General features: G+C 47.1%; 1 protein-coding gene across 18 annotated transcripts in view; it reads left to right on the forward strand.

The window, feature by feature from the left end:
* The first annotated feature begins 619 nt into the window (after positions 1–619).
* The window catches only part of LOC122188195, a 108,978-nt gene continuing 94,434 nt past the window's right edge, over positions 620–15,163 (forward strand). For 17 of the 18 annotated variants that reach the window (XR_006181514.1, XR_006181508.1, XR_006181507.1 and 14 more), the window contains exon 1: positions 9,006–9,421. The gene's annotated coding sequence lies outside the window, so the exon portion shown is untranslated. Of the gene's footprint in view, positions 713–9,005; positions 9,422–15,163 lie in introns of those variants that run through there. The other variant, XM_042886303.1, reaches the window with a different exon arrangement.

Genomic DNA, 15,163 nt, shown 5'->3' on the forward strand with positions numbered 1-15,163 from the left:
ATACTTGTTAATTTAGGTAATTAAGAGCTTCAAGGGAGGGGCTGCCTCTTGTGATTTGTTTAGCCGAGTGTAAACGGGTGCTGATTTAGGACAGGACATTTAGGAACTCCACGCAAACAGTGTGAGTAACAAACAAGGAAAAGAGCTTGGGCCAAAGCTCCAGATGGAAATAAATCTTGGGGAAATCTGGGGTTTGGATTCAGTCTGAGACTTAATGTGTTGGACTCATCTTTCCTGGAAGAAAGTAATCATGCAATCTATCTTGAACTGTAAGTAGGAATCAGTGAACCACGCTTAGAGCAAACAAAATACCATGGAAATGCTTTCCCATTGCCAGCCCTGTGCAGCCCTGAGACTGAGCCAGGACAGCTGATTTCTTGGTAGGAGGTTTTTTTGGCCTAAAGTCGCCTGCTGTACATACAAGCAGATAAGATTTTGTGCACTGGGATCTGCTCACCCTCTGGCAGATCAAGGTTTTGATAACAGCATCCTCAATCCATTCCCTCTCATGCAATATTTTAAGAGACAGAGACTGTTAAAAGGTGGAAAGAAGAGCCTGGGGAGGCTTTACAGCCCCTGGTCCTATTGTAAGCTTCAGGAAGAGCTGAGATCTGACTACAGAGGAAATCTTATACTGACACTGCAAGCTTTCTGTGTTGTCATCACCTGAACCCTTCTTTATTTGCAGCTATAATTCAGACTGAGCACAGAGGTAACACCTTTTCTTATTGCTCTGTTGTCTTTAAATGTCTACACATGCATGCCTGGGCCTCTGTACTGGTTTTAAGCAGCTCTTGTGTAATGTTAATGCATTTTTACTAAGAAAACTACCAGAAGAAGGAAAAAAACAAAAGAATTGGTTTACCCAGAACTTTCCCAAATGGGTGAGAAACTCAATTTTGTAGCCAGCAAACTCTTCTGTCTGAATTCATGCGCTTTCCCTAGAAATCATAAGCAAATGTTGCAACAGGAATTCAGAACCTGCTGGGTCCAACTTTAAGGCACCAAACGTTGGTAATGCTGCTGTGTTACTCAGAGCTACGGGTAGTGTAAAGCTGTCAGAGCAGGGGGAATGTGCCTATATGCAGTTGCAGAGCTTTTCCTGTACATCAGATTTCTGGTGGTTTAACCCTCGACTACTGGAGCGTGTCGTGCCAGGCTAAGATGGAGCAGGGGGAGATGACAAGGTGATGGAGGGACCTCTTTCACTTTGCTTATCCCACCGTTTTGTTTAGTTGCTACCTCTGAGCAAGCAGTTCTGCTTCTTGTGGAAGAAAGGGGAGAGAAATCCTAAGGAAGGTAAAAGCATTAATGGGTCAAGGCCTCTTTTGCATAATTCTATTATCACCAGGAGATTCTGCACTAATCATGTTAGGCATGTGCTCTGGAGCATCAAAGTGACTCGTCTTACCTTTTTGATGTTAGACAGGTTTAAGTGCTTTGTACAGATGAGGCACCTCAGACAGCTGATCAAGAAAGCCTGTGCTGTTCAAGCAAAGCAAAGGCCTGTTTTCTGCTCCTGCTGCTTTCTTTTTTTAATGTCAACAATGCCACATTCTTCCAGCAAGGAATAATCTCTGTTGTCACAAACTGTGAAAAGCAAAGGTGTAGGAGAGAATGTGTGTCGGGGTGCATGCAAACACGCTTTCTGAAGGTGCCACCTTTGATTCTTCAGCAGCAGGATCTTGCATATTTGTTGGGTCATACATTTATATAGCTGTAGTAGAGAGAAGTTCAGCTCCTGCAGTGAAAACCACGGCGTCATACACAAAGCTGCTGCAGGATCTCTGCACCAATGTTTGCTCATCTGCACCCTTCCTGAGCAGGAAACCCTCCCTGTGCACAGGGATTGATATTCGTAGGTTTTGGTTTTTAGCAATATTGACAGTTTCCAGTTGAGTTCTGGGGTTAGAAGCAATTAAAAGTGGTGCCTGACCTCTTGGGCTCAGGTGATGCATACAAAGAGTTACCAGGGAAGCAGTTGAGAAACATACAGCAGATCTGTGGCATAAACAAAGACAGAACCCAGGTCTCCTCACTGTCAGGGCATGCACACATAAACTCAGAGCTCTGCATTTGCCCTTAAGGAGATGAACATGAATGTCCTTTCCTGCAGCCAGCTCCAATCCAGCATGGTGAGCAGTGAGGGTCATGTTGGGCTCTGCAGGGCAGAGGTGATGACTGACACGAAGTCAATGAGCTCTGAGGAGAATCCAGAGTCTATAAATGTGGGATAGGGCAGGGTGGCCATTGATGAAAACAAGAGGTGGCTGCAGACAGAGGGTGTCATTACTCTCTAAGCAGTGATGGGGACTGCCCATGGAGATGAACTGCTTCCCATCTGAGTGATGTTCTGTCTGCTGCCACAATGGGACATGGAGATGTCCTGGGAAGAAGGGCACAACAACAGGAACTCGGCTTTGAGAGCATATGAGCTGGTATCTTATCTGAGATACAATTTGACTCTACTGCAATAACTCCAAACAAGGCAGTCACTCTGAATCAGTAATTGGCAGTGAGTTCTTCAGCTGCTCCCACCAAAGGAAGGGCTCTGTGCTGCTTTCCCATCCATCTCCATGAGCTTACTCTCTCGACCTGCCACCAAAGTACCATAAAACTGTGGTCTCATCCCCCATCTCCCCATCAGCCTCTTACAGGGATTGCAGCAGTTGAGCTGCTGATTGCTTCCGCACATGCAGCAGGAGGCCGTGCAGAGTGAATTAGGTGAGCTAACCATATTAAGCAATCTGGAAGTGCATCATTAATGCTTCTGACACTTTTCTGTGGTACACATGTGCCAACTAATAAGCATTAATGGCTGAAGTTATTCATTTTCCAAGAAACACGTGGCTGGAGCAATGGCAGCACGGAAGCAGCCTGCTGGTCTCACTGTGTCCATTTTCAGGTGCTTTTTCCAAGCTTTCCTATCCAGGTACACAAAGGGCATCTTTTATCTAAATAAATATAATTTTTTTCTCTACAGAATGTTTCTAAAGTTGAGGTTTGAGTTTTCCTCTTGTCTTTCTAGAATAAGCCCAGACCTTCTCAAAGGAAGCTTAAAAGGAGACAGGAGACCAAGCCCTGACTTGGTCTCATCCCTCTATAAGGTATCAATCAGAGCAGCAGGCATCTCTCCATTTCTCTCAGTGCTGTTCTGCTCTGCTGAACACTTCTGCTGAGCGCTCTCCTGCATGGCAGAAGTGGTCCCAGCCATTCTGGTGCTCTTTTAGGAGTGCTGAGGGCCCATGCATGGCAGAGATGGGCATTTTGCCTCCACCAGTGCAGTTCATCCTCTGTTCTCACTTCTCCCTGCAACTCCAGAATGAAGCAGAAGTCCTGAATGCCAGACTGATGCATCAATCATAATTCCTGAGCTGCCAGCAGTCATGTAACTGCTTAAAGACCTCAACAGCCCTCTGGCACTTAACGAAAAAAATCATCTAATTAATCACAGGTGAAACAGCTTGGACCTGCTCCAAAAGCCCCTGAATTTACTGCCAAGCTTTGATGCTAATTTTCCTTCTAAGTAACCCCCTAAAGAAATTTACGATTAGGTAATTAAAGTGATGAATAAAGAGATACTTAGAAGAAGGAGGGAAATGAAAAAGAAGAAGGGAAAAGTCAAAAGCCTTAAATCTCCTCCCCTCCTCAAAGAGCAGCGTTAGTCATTTTTGCACACACATTGTCTCTGGAAATTGGGTTGGATTCCCACAGGAGGATTGGGAAATATTCCTTAAAGTAATGTTTGCATAACCGAATAAAGCAGAAGGAACTCCAAAACAGATTATGGTGGCAATGTGGCTGAGGAGGAAAAGAATTTGTGGCTTCTACTTGAGGATCTCACACCTCACAGCTCCAGTCTGGAACTGCCACTCGATTTACCCACCCATCTACCTGAGGTCTGATCATTGATAGGCAAATTCATCAGCAAATGCACTGGTACCCAATTAATAACCTGAGAGCATCTGAACAACTTCTGAAATCCAGCCATTATGGTCCTTTTCAACCCCAGGCCATTCTATTTTAAGGTCCTCTCGAGTTCTTCCATTTGTTTGGAGAAGGAACAGGAGCAGCCCTGCAGTTGTGCTTTACCTTCAATCAAATGGACTGTGCTCAAAACTTCTTCCCAGCACTGCTCAGCTCAACCTTCCCTTGTCCAGAACCTCCCATCACATCACCCATCCCCTGCCTGGCACCAAGGGAAGAACTCCTCAGTGATGTTCGAGGGGAGCAGGGAGGATAAAAAATGAGAAGATGGCAGATTAGATCTCGAGTGACAGAAATGAGAAATAAAAGCCATTAGAGCCCATTTGCAACGTGGCCTCATCGAGTCAAGTTTCAAGGTGCTTTTCCAGATAATTAATAGCCTGACAGCAGTTTTTGTACAGGCATCTGATACATGAAATAACACTCGTGTATACAGAGGGGAAAGTGGAGTCCTCTCATTTATTTACTTGAAGAGGTTTGAAATGCAGCAAGCCAGCCAGCTGGGTTACAGACAAAATAAACATTCTCTGTTATAATTGTGGCATCCTCAGACACATGTCTCTATAATAATGCAGCACTATGAAAGGAGCTCTCATAAGACTCTGTTTGCTGTAGGCACAGTCTGAGCTGTGTTTGGAGAGGCCCTGCCCAAGCCTTAGTGTTCTTTGGTGTGGAGTGCATTGCACTGAGGCACTTCAGTCCTGAGGAGATCTGTCTCGTCTCAGTCCTGCTCATCTGAACTCTCTCAGTGTGATATCCGGGTGAAAGGGAGGCCACAAAGAGAGGGAGAGAATGAGATTTGGGTGTGTGGGAAAGAAAAGATGAAGAATTCCCAAAGTTCTCCATCAGAGCCGCACGCCTGTTAGGAAGAAGTGCCAGGTGGATGGCTTTGAACTTCACAGGGCTTTGTAGCACTGAGTTGTCAAATATGAGTAATTGCAGCTTTCTTCACTAGCAATGGGTGCCACAGACACTGACTGACAGAGCCCACAGTGCCCATGGGCCAAACAGACGTTGGGCTGAAAGAGAAAAGCACTTCAAACGTCATTAGATGCTGATGTCTGCTTGTCTGTGTCTGTTGCTTTCTATTAAGCTTCCAGTTTTTACTTCCTCATCTCACATTGCAAAGTAGTTCTGCTCATGAGAATCGCTGGGCAGAAATAACAGAGTCTTGATCTATGTTGCATAATAAGTTGTAGAGGTAATCAAGCCAATTTTCTTTCTGAAGCCAGAAAAGTAGAGGCCAACTTTGCACATTTCTGCTCCTTTCCAAACTGTCTGTAGCGTGCAGCCTTGGCAAAGTTGGCAAGAAAGAACTTTACAGGTTGGAGTAATTGCATTATTGGATCTCCTGCAACAAGGTGACACAGCCACCACCTGCATGGGTAGGTCTGGAGAGTGACACAGATAGATATCCTAGCTGAGATACCGAGGTGAAATTAAAACAGAGGTAGCGAAGCCTCTCTCCTGCTAGCCTTCCTTTGCTTTCATGGTCTCACAATTCATAATGTAACCATATTGCACTTTGTATGCTGGCAGCTTCTGGGTGCTCTTTGAGCTTCTGACTGCGAAAGACAGAAATGAACTTCAGACACTTGTTGGCTTTCTAGCAAAGCGGTATCCCTGCCAGGAGACAGATGAGACAGCCTGAAAATCCACTCCTGTATTAGGGTCGATTACCTCCAGTGGTTCCACATCACCTACCGTGCAATTGTGCGTGTGTAGTTCCTGCTTTGGTTTTGGTAAACCTTGTGGGTGCACAAGTGTTTCCAAAAGACAAGTCGTGTGTCATTGTTGAGGAAAGCAATGCTTTGGCAGAGAGCAAGGCTGAGGACAGCAGTTGCCTGCTAGCTCTTCCTTTCACACCATTACAAGTGCTGCATAACTCCTAGGAAGTGCTGAGACGCATTCGTAACTCCTCGCTCAGCACTTCTTGACTTCTCAGACTTCACACGTAGACTGTGAGCTGCCTGGGGAGCCAACAGGTTCTATAGCATCGTACCTTCTTGATCCAAACACCAAAAAGAAGCAAAGAATGAACATCACCTCCAATGGGCAGATCTGCAGCTTTTAAAGTATTTTGCTGTCCTTCAGGAAGAAAAGTGCCCACGCAACAGTGAGGCATGATTATAGTTCCTTTATTGCTTTGTATGTGCATAATTTACTGACTTCTATGTAAACCCCTGGTGGAATGCCTCTTTGATGTCGTCTGCCTTGCTTAAGTAGTGGTTGCTGTTTGCTTCTTTCCTACCCAACTGGTTGCAATGCTGCCCATGGCAATTTCGGTGGCTGAATTCCTTCCTCCAGTAAAATCTTAACTAGTTGAACTGAACCTTGAAACAGTTCCACATCTCCCTCAGTAATTATCTAGAGGGAAATCCAGCTTAATATAAACAGAGAATAGCAGAATGGTGCTATATACACGGTTCAATTTCCCTTCAGGTAAACCACTAATGGCACATATAACTCTCATAATTAAAAGCTGCATCTGATAGAACAAAGTTGCCTGTGCAAGCAAAGGAGGAGGGAGATGAAAGCACCACTGGTGCAGAGCAGCAGTCTGACGATGGGCCCATGCATGTCTCTTTTCCCTGCTCTGAGAATCAGCCAGAGCCTGAAACCTCTTCTGACAAGCAGCTCCTCTGATGACAGATGCTGCCTGCAGCCTCCCCAGGCTGCAAACAGACGCATTGTTCTTGCTGTCAGCTCCCCATTGAAAGGTGATTCCAGCAAGCAACAATTGGCATGATTTGTTAGCATTAGTCAGCAAGTGCATGGATCAGATTTGCTCCCAAGGAAAAGGAAAAGCAGGTCTGAGACTGAGAAATCAGAGCTCGTAATCAACAGCTTGTCAGGGAGCAGGTCTTGCTCTTTGGGGTGTGAATAGGGATGTTTAGCTAGCCTCACTTCAACTCCTTCAGACTTCAGAAGGCGGCCCATTTCTGTTGGAGCGATATGGATGAATTGACCACGTCCTTCTTTGGGATCCTCACCTCATGAGGTGAATTTACATGATAAAAAAATATCCCCAAAATATTTCCTGTGAAATATCTCTGCATTGATACCTTGAAGGAAAGAAATGTCAGCTCTATACTTCTGTGAGGGCACCAGCTCTGTAAGAAACTTGTGGGGAAGCACTGAAGACCATTTTGCTCTTTATAGCCATAGTGTGACCTCAATACCATGTGCATTTCTGGCCCTATTTCTGGTCTCCCTGCTCTGTTAGGTGTACCGTAAAGTAGCTCTGAGTGTTGCTTTGTTATCTGCTCAGTTACAGCTGGAACACAAGGATTGACACTGCTTCCTGAACAGCAGTCAGCAGTGGGAATAAATGCTGCTCTCATTTTCTAACCAAGTTGTGCTACAACTCTGGGTACAACCAGCTGAGGTCGGTCTGATACAGCAGTGTTCAGCTTACTTGTTTGATTGGAACCACTTGGGTATAGAATCATTGAATCATAGAATGGTTTGGGTTGGAAGGGACCTTTAAGATCATCTATTTCCAAACCCCCTGCTATAGGTAGGGATACCTCCCTCTAGACCAAACTGGGTATCTTCTGGTTCTTCCCTCCCCAAACCGCAGCTGCAGGCCCTACAAAATGACAGCTTCTCCCCATGCTGGGCCCTGGGTAGGCAGAAACCTCACAACGAGGTGCTAATTCTACATTCAAGCATGTCTGTACTTTGCTTTTTCCAGAACATCTGAATTGCTCGCAGTGCAAAAGTGTGGAGCAGAGATGAGCCAGAGATGAAGCAAATGATTAACACCAAGCACGCAGCCTGGAGCTGCAATTACACCTGATTCTTCTTTCATTTTTTTTAAGTACATCTTGGCACATTTTCCCCACCCTTCCCTCTCCCCCAGCACAGCTAGAGGTAGTCCATTAGCGTGAATGATGCGTGTCACTGCATGCTGATCTAGGACAGAGCTCTGGTTGCTTTTCAGAGCCAGTGCCTGGGAGCACAATTATACACCAACCGAGATCCTCGGCGGTGATTTAAAACAGAACTTGATTTTAAAGGTGCATCTTAAAAGCACCTGGTTTTCTAAAAATGTAAAAGCGACTCAGTTCTCACTATCTGCAGATAAGAAGCTCTCAGATTAGGTGCCTAAAAATAGAGGCATCCTATAGTATTAGTCACTGCTGGAAATGCTGTTCACGCAGCTCCGCTTCCTTTCAGCCTGCAGTCTGTGCTCACTGCTCACTGCACGATGCCCAAGATGGGAAATCCGGGCCTCCAAGATCCCAGCAGGTTGAGTTCACATGACTCCTTCCGTGTGAACTTTGCTCACATGCTGTACCACGGAGCTGTGCTCCCCAGCCCTGCGCTCTGAGCGCAGCTGCTCATCCCATGCTGCTTTTGGTCTGCATGGCACACGGACCCGGGCTCTGTCCCACTCTTGGCAGGATGCTGCATTCCCAATTGTGCCTCCGTCCACCCCTCAGCAGTCCCAGTTAAGTCCTCATCTCCTCGGATCGCCCCTCATTGCCATCTCTGGTCCTGATCATTTCCCTCACCCATCTCTGCTTTCCGTTTATAGTTGGCTCAGCAGATGTCAGCACCTTCTGATACATGACAAAGCTGCAAATATCAAGCCTCTTTTTTTTGCCTGGCATTTATTCCCACCACTAAACTCGACTCTCTATAACTTGCAATGCCCACTGGTTGTTACAGGGGAGAGGATTTTATTCACCTGTGATAAAAACCTCAGAAATACCGAGCTGGGGAAAGTTACAGCTGCTCAGAACCTTTCAGCATTTGCACTTTCTCCTTTCTATTAACGAGCTATTCAACAAGTTAAGCCTGAGCAACTGCTCCTGACCCCGTGGCCAAAGTGTCATCTGTGACCGTGCTCTGTCATTTGCAAAATGGAATGGCTCTGACTGCTTGAGCACACCGCTCTGCGGTGACATTTCCAGGACATCCGCACTCCAAAGGCACGCAGTAGCCTTGGATTAGAGTTTAAAATAGAAACGTGTTTGCCTTTGTGTATGGCATGGGATTGCTAGGGAGAAATAGCAGTGAGTGCACGCAGCTGGATTGCACGACCTGCAGGAGCTGCTGGGACTCGGTCTGCTTGTCACGTTACAGCCATTCTCCGGGCGATTTATTCAGCTGAGTCAGGAAAAGCCGCTGCCTGCTGCTTCTGAGAAACTCTCTGCACCTCAGGAGAGACAGCGCTAATTAACACAGGTCTAAATTAGAGCAGAACTAAGGCTAGTGCTTGGAAAACGTGGGGTGAGCATAAAACCAGGAGGGCTGTGTGCAACCCGCTGAGCTGCCTACAGGTGCCTGAGCTTCAGGCTGTGCTTGGAGCTGGTGGCAGTGCTGCTCCGTGTCGTGCAGGCTCAGTGCGAGCTGCAAAGGCCCTTGCTGCCCTTCTCTGCAATGCTAAGTGAAACTGGTCTCAGTCAGTCTTGGTCTCCGAACGGTAAGCCTGTTAACTTTGTTTTCCTAACAAACAACAGCTGAGATTCTTTTGTTTGTTTGTTTTAGGTATAGTAGTTTCCAAACACTGGCAGCAAGCTGCTGTTTGTCTGCTTGCTGGTAAATGGTAGCTGCTGACTTCCTCCTAACCCCGCTGAACGCTCACCCGAGCTGGGTGGTGAGCAGAGCTCATCCCCCCCGGAACCTCACGAGGGCAGTCACAAGGGATGGGAGCACCATAGGCTCTTCCATGTGCTCCCATCCCCTCTCTGCCCTCCCTTCACCCTCTCCTGCACCTCACTGTCCCCTGTGCAGCCCTGTGCCCTCTCCTGCTGTGCAGTGGCAGCTTTCAGCTGTGTTGTAGGGAGCATCCAACTGATTTATTGCTCTCAGCATCTCTTAGTTTGTAATAAAGTTTTCAGCAGCTCTGCTGAGGTTGCTCCCCACCCCCACGCACGCACACATCCCTGCGCTCGCTTTGTTCTTCTCACACATAATGTCAACTCATAAACCTTTCATCAAGTCAACCAGGTGGAAAAAACCCATTACTGAAAGAAGTGTTCATTCAGGTTTGGGGGGGGGTGGAAATGGAGGAGAAAGTTCCCCAATGGAAAAAAAAAAAAGAAAAGAAAAAAAAAAAGGAAGAAAAGCTGTGTGTGCTCTGAGCTGAGCGCTGGCTCTGTGGCACACCCAGGTGCCAGGCCCCAGCAGATCTGTCATCCCAGTGACAGGAGGTGGAAGAGCTGCACACACATCCAAAGAGGCAGTGGCTTGAGCCTGATCCCCACTGATGAAAGGAAACATCAGCACTGCTGCTCTCTGCCAGCACCAACGAAACCACACGGGTTGTTGAGCAGCAGGAGGACCCCAGCAGATGGGTTGAAGCCATGTTGGCTGAGGATTGAGTGCTGATTGGTGCTGCTCATGCTGCCCAGCACGGGGCTGGCATAGTCAGTAGGAACGAGCTGTGCAGAGGGAGCCAGCAGTGTGCCCTGGTGGCTGAGGAGATGCTCTGCTTGACCAATGGTTGGCCAACAGTTGACCATGAGCCAGCAGTGCACCCTCGTGGCCAAGGAGGCCAATGGGACCCCAGGGTGCATTGAACAGGGTGCCAGCAGGGCAGGGAGGTGCTGCTCCCCTTTGCTCTGCCCCAGGAAGGTCACTATGCCCAGTTCCAGGCAGACTGAACTGCTGGAGAGAGGCCAGCACAAGGCTGCAAAGAAAGTGGGAGACTGGAACACCTTCTGATGGGGATGGGCTGAGAGCCCCAGGGCTGTTCACCTGGAAAACAGAGAGGGGATCTGAGCAATGCTTATCAGTATCTGAAGGCTAGGAGACAAATGGATGGGCCAGGCTCTGTCCAGTGGTGCCCAGCACCAGGACGAGGGCTGCCAGGCACAGGCTGGAGCCCAGGGGATTCCATCTGCACATTAGGGGGAAATTCTTTACCTTGAGGGTGCCAGAGTGCTGGGACAACCTGCACAGAGAGTTGGTGCAGTCTGGTTCTCTGGAGAGATTCAAGATCCACCTGAATGCTTTCCTGCATTGGAGGGTTCAGTGGGGAGCTCCAGAGGCTTCTTCCATCCCCTATGGATCTGTGTGGTGCTGAGGAGGTGTGTGAAGGGCAGGGATGGAGCATCTGAGGCTTCGATCTGGGGGAAAAGGAAAAAAGAAAAAAAAAACAGCAGTAAAATTTGACAAATTTTGAATGGAATTTCAATAAAAAAGGGTGGATAGGTGGAGTTCACACCAGCATCTTTGTGGTTTTGGGAACACGCTTTGGGGTTTGATGGATTGCTTTTTGCGCAGGGACATGGAGAATGTACTGCACAAAATTTAATTGAAATAGTTTTCCAGAGCTGCTGGAATGGAATGGATGACAGAGCTGCTGCTCTGGAGAAGGGAAACGAAGGCTCTGAGATGGAGAAAGGATGGAAGACAACAAAGGAGCACAGGCAGTGACATCTGTCACTGGTATTTGATAAGTTAAAAATTCAGCATAATCTCCTGCCACCCTGTCCGCCGTGCTGAGTTCCAACAGTAACAGAATTGTCGTGATTTCTACATGAATTAATTCAAATCTCTTTTTGCATGATATGGTGTAAGAAAGGGGCCATCTGGTTTATGTTCTAGGTGTCAGAACCACTCATACCAGCACACTCTCTTAGTGCAAGATGTATGTTGACTGCACATATTAATGTCTCCTTACCCTCTGCCTCCCTGAGACCTGATGCTGTTGTCCCATTATGGTGCTGCCATTTATACTGTCAATAGCAATAATAGGAATAATGCAATACTGGCATGCACACGGAACCTCCAATTACAGATGTGGCTGAGCTACATTTGTATTGCTTTCTTCACACGTGGGAAGCTTAGGGATGTTAAGTGGGAACACGCTGTGATAAGGCTAGGAGTGGACCAGTGCACCATAGAAGGTTGTCCAGAGGGAAAGAATGGGATCAAGAAAATGGGTCTGGCTTTCTGGGCTGTTAGTGGTGCTTTGGGTATCAGTTTTTATAGTGACTTTCTGTTGCTGTGTGCTTGAATGTGCCACATCTGAACAGGATCAGCTCACTGGTAGCAGCCAATGAGCCACTGCCCCTATCCCTGCACTGCAGAATGGGGCTCAGAGCAGTGGGTGAAGGAGTCCTGCTGCAGAAAAACTCATCTACTGCAGATTAGCTCTATTTATACTGCGAAGGCTCTGGCTTAAGTGAGGAGCTTTTTTCCTTAGAAATATTGTCTTAGCATGAATTTATCTCAAAATGAACTTTGTGGTAAATATAATTTAAGCATAAGCTTAAATTCAAGGTCTTATTTAAGTGCTTTTCTACTTTACTTGCCAGCGAAGGATCCGGCCTGGGCTTTGAACCTCTTCAGGGAGAAGAAACAGATTAATGAGATTAGAACGTTTTAAATCACTTCTGTACTTTTCTGGGCCGCATGATCTTTATAATGCCACATCTCTATGGACTCCACGAAGTGCATTGGCTGGGTGCTGGTAGGCAGGGATGAGGGAAATGAGGCTTGCTTGTGCATCCATTCAGATTTGGGGAACGTATTCAATGGCCTGTGGGTATGTTGAGTTTCATACGTCAGTGTGTGTTTAATTTCTCTGCCTGCTTTTTGAAAAGCACCATTTTAGAACTAAACTCTCAACCTTGTGGGCCTGATTTCCTCAGTGAGTTTTGTACAATCAGGCCAGTAACACGAGGAATGGGGTCGTGGCTGATGGTGAGATGGGCACAAAAGGTTCAGAGCACACAGGGCTCTGGGCTGGCACCTGTGGGACCTCCTGCCTACACCAGCATATGTGGGCACGCACACACAGCCCTGCAGCCCCGCAGACAAAAGGCAAATCCGTGCCTCTTTGAGTTTTGCTGTTGTTTTCTTCTGAGTTCCAAACGAAGTCATCCCTGCAGCAGTGCAGGAGTTGGAGCCACGAGCTCAGGTTTCCCCCAGTGTCACCGGGTGGTTTCCATTTAGCAGTGATGCAATGGAAAGTGACCCCAGTGAGAGCAGTGGGTGTAATGCAGGTTGTTGGCCCGCGGGGTGCAGGGCTTTGTCAAAGGGAAATGGAGCAATTGCAACAGACTGGAGTTTCCTGCAGCTAAAGTTTCCCAGCAGACAAAGTTAATCTGTTCCTCAAAGGCTTTGTGTGAAGGAGAGAAGCGAGAAGCACAAATCCTACGAAATATCGAAAGCCTCAGGATTTTGTCTGCCCTGAGATTTTCACCAAGGCAGGTTTCCCCAAGGGTTTAATTGCATGTTCATCTCTCGCAGCCTGTGCTGGCTCAGGCTTTGAAAAGCTACATGAGAAGGAGCAGGGGAGAAGTCCAGAGTGGTGTAAATGCTGCTGCTGGTCGCTCCTGGTCAATGTCAGACCATCCCTGTGAACCCATCTGCACAGTGGAGAGCTCAGAGTGTGGGGATGGGGATGGGGATGGGGATGGGGATGGGAAGGGGGGCGGGAGGGAGAGGGTGTGTATGGCTGTTTCCCACGTAGAAATTGAGAGTATAATTAAAAATAAATCACCGTAGCTTTTAGTTTGATGAAATTACCAATTATATTAACAGCAGCTTGAGCTGACTCTAAATCACTTCCTGCAGAACGTCGCTTTGGGATTTAAAATGTTTGATCTGTTAAAGAATGTGTTGAGCTGCGTTTGGGAAAGAAAGGAGTAAAACATGGATCAGACAGGTGTGAATGCAGGAGGTTCTTAGATCCTCAGTGCCTGAAGTCTATGAGAACTGAAATATGCCATTCTAAAATGCATTTTAAAATAGCAAAGCTGCTCCCAAGCACTCCATCAGCCCCATTCGGGTGTGGGTCAAAGCCATGGCTTCTTATTTTATACCATTTTCTGATGCTGTGTTCTATGTTGCAGTTGTGGTAGCTTCAGAAATCACAATGTGAACTCGTGAATCTTGGAAGTCTGGGGTTTACACTGCTGCAGAAGGGCTATTTGTTGAATACAAGGCCTGATCTGGAAATGCATTTAAGACATGCATGACTTTGAGCATATAAATAGTTGCACAGAAGTCAATGGGACATAAATTTATGAATTTGCCTAAGTGCTTTGCTGGATCTCTGCCTGAGGAACCACTTACCACGAGTTTGAATAACAGAATGATGGCCTCATTAATGAGCAAAGCTCTGGACCAAGAGCATCAGCGAGATGTGAAGTCCAACTCCATGCCATATCTGTGCTACTCGCCTTGACTTCATCTACGTAAACTCATTCTGCTGCGCTGACATTTACATCCTTTGCCCTTTCCAAATTGTATTTATAAAATCCAAATTGATTTATAGGTTCCATTTCACACTCGTGAGGGCAGTGGGATTGTGCAAGATGTAGAGCAGCAGTCACAGCGATCTGGGATGGGTGCAAATCAGAGCAGGCAGTGCAGCACCACAGGGACACGGCTCAGTCTGTGCAGGAGATCTGTGTCTGCTGTGCCATCTGAGTGCTGTTCTCTGCACAGCGCCTCTAGGAGAAATCACAGCACCTGCTTGAAGCAGCTCTGTGAGCTGTTATGTTTATCAGCTCAGACAGTGCAGGTAGCAAGAAGAGCCCGGGTCAGGTCTTTGCTGAGCAGAGCGCTGTACAAAACACTACAAAAAATAGGGTCTGCCTTCGGAGCATTGCAATGTAGATAAAAACAGCAGCGTGGTGGTGGGACAGGGCTGGAAGGCCTTTTGCTACATTGGGGTTTCTTCTAAAACACGAGGTAGCAGCACGGCCTGGAAGACCGTGGAATAAACCACGAGGCAGAAGTCATTTGCTGAGCTGTTTCAGCAAATAAATCCATTTTAGGATTCTTGCACTTGGAACAGCATTGCTACAAGTTAAAATACTTGATGGTATGGTGCTGTGGCACGGTTAGTGGGCACGGTGGGGATAGGCTGATGGTTGGACTTGGTGATCTCAGAGGCCTTTTCCAATCTTAATTCCATGGTTGTTTGGCTGATCTGTTGTTGTGCACAAACCTTTATTCCAATCAAATAAGGAACGCTACCAAGACCGAAAGAAACTTTTGCAAGCCATCTCCAGGCTTCAACTGATAAAAGGCTTAGTTGAGCTTTGGGCAGTGAGAGCAGCTGCAGAGCACAGAGGGTGTGCAGGGATGGGGGCTCAGCCTATGGCGTGGCACAGCCCAGCTGCAGCAGCAGCAATGCACGGACATGCACAGAGACACAGCACAGACTGACCCTGCACCTCCACCTCCTAAGAACATCCAGTAA

The sequence above is a fragment of the Lagopus leucura genome, unplaced genomic scaffold, assembly GCF_019238085.1.
Source record: "Lagopus leucura isolate 7727_CA_CO unplaced genomic scaffold, USGS_WTPT01 Super-Scaffold_100056, whole genome shotgun sequence".
In the NCBI taxonomy this organism is placed as follows: Eukaryota; Metazoa; Chordata; class Aves; order Galliformes; family Phasianidae; genus Lagopus; species Lagopus leucura.